A 2,015-nucleotide genomic window follows, 5' to 3' on the forward strand; every position below is an offset into this window, starting at 1 on the left:
CCCAGCAACCACATGGTGGCTCACAACCATCTATAATGAGATCTAGCGCCCTCTTATAGCCTGCAGGAAGACATGTAGGCAGAACACTGTATACTAAATATTTTTTTTAAGTTAAAAAAAAAAAAGGAATGCTGGGGGCTGGAGCAATGGCTCGGCAGTTAGGAGCACCTGCGGCTCTAGCAGAAGACCCAGGTTTAGATCTCAGCACACACGGCAGCTCACAACCACCTGTAGTTCAGGGTGTCCAGCACCCTCTTCAGGCCCTCTCATGCTCCTCACATACACTCAGGCTCACAGGCACATCGATGAAAAGGGACCATTGCCTCTTTTCCCAATGGTGTGATTTTCAGAGGCTGTACGGAGACCACTGATGGCATTTTCACAGCTATATCCCCAGTGCCTCACTTAAATAGTAGACAGCGTCCCAATACATTTCTTACATGACTAAGTTGAAACAGGATTTAAAAATATTCTTTATTAATTGAATTTATTCATTTTACACCCAGACCAGTTTCCCCTCCCTCCTCTTCTCCCATTCCCTCACCTCACCTCTGATAGAAGACTTTTAATAGTATTTCCTACTACCATTTACTATATTGGCCAGGGGCTAAACGAATCTCACATCATACTTTATAACAGGATTAACATCACTAGAAACTTGTGGGATGTTGATGATGAGCCTGAGTTCTCTATTTTCATTGTGTATGTACATAGCGCAAAACTTCCTGTGAATTGCAGTTTTCAAATGTACATCAGCACAAGCTACTTTTCACTACACCATGAATACTGTATGAATTCAGCTACCCAAATAGTTACTGTTTAACATCAAAGTACAACTTCTGAATGAAAAGCCCAGCAAATGATTCTTAAGCTATCAATGAATTGCAATTGATTCTCTACCACCTTCAAATAAACACTAGCCATGCTTCCGATACCACCATTCAAACTGCCTGCTACTCAAGACCCAGTGATTTGAAACCTTAAAAACCTGAGATCAAGTCCCAAGAGGTTTTTTTCTTCTTGTTGTTGTTAATTTAAAACCATTATTATTTTTGGCTTTTTGAGACAGGGTTTCTCCACGTAGCCTTGACTGTCCTGGAACTCGCTCTGTAGACCACACTGGCCTTGAACTCAGAGATCCGCCTGCCTCTGCCTCGTGAGTGCTGGGATTAAGGCGAGCGCCACCACGGCCTGGTGCGTATAGATGCTTTGTCTGTCATGTCTGTGCACATGTATGCCTGGTGTCTGGGGAAGCCAGAAAAGGGTGTTGGAACTGGAGTTATGGATGATTGTGAGCTGTGTGGGCCCTGGGAACCAAACCTGGGTCCTCTGGAAGAGTGCTGTTAACCACTGAGCCATCTCTCCAGCCCCCAAACTTTTTAATTGTCTATGTACACTTACATAGCCTTAAGTTCTCCTTTAGTAGTGTTTCTATGGTCAGCTCCAGTGACAGAATTTCATAGTGCATTCCAAAGTCTAACAGAAACTACCTTTGATTTTACAGTTCTCTTACTTATACAACATAGGTGTATTAACTCTCATTGCTACTGAGGTCAAGGCCATTCCTTTGTTGTTGAGTTTGTTTCTTTTTTTTTTTTTTTTTTTTTTGCTTTTTAATAGTTCTTAACCTCATAAAAAGGTGCCCTTCCCAGACTGTCCATCAAGATACAAAGAAGGGGTAAAGTCACAGTGTTGACTTGTCCCAACACATCAATGTTTGGGAGAGGCCCCCAGGACAGTCTTTTGATGGTCAATGAGCAGTGTCTCCTTATAAAGCAAGCAACAGAAGTGTATATTTCCTTAAGAGACAGTGGTATTAACATCTACTAACCACTGGGAGGTGCTGGACCAGTCAGAATTCATCTTCAGCACCAAAGTGCTGGCATTGACTATTGCAGAGAACCACTGCAATAATTTTAAAACAGACATGCTCACAGAACAGGGGTATTAACCACTATCCTTTCTGCTTACCAACTCAAGTATTTAAAATTGTAAGAGTACAGACAATGAACAAA

The sequence above is a fragment of the Mesocricetus auratus genome, unplaced genomic scaffold (genome assembly GCF_017639785.1).
Source record: "Mesocricetus auratus isolate SY011 unplaced genomic scaffold, BCM_Maur_2.0 Super-Scaffold_100009, whole genome shotgun sequence".
In the NCBI taxonomy this organism is placed as follows: Eukaryota; Metazoa; Chordata; class Mammalia; order Rodentia; family Cricetidae; genus Mesocricetus; species Mesocricetus auratus.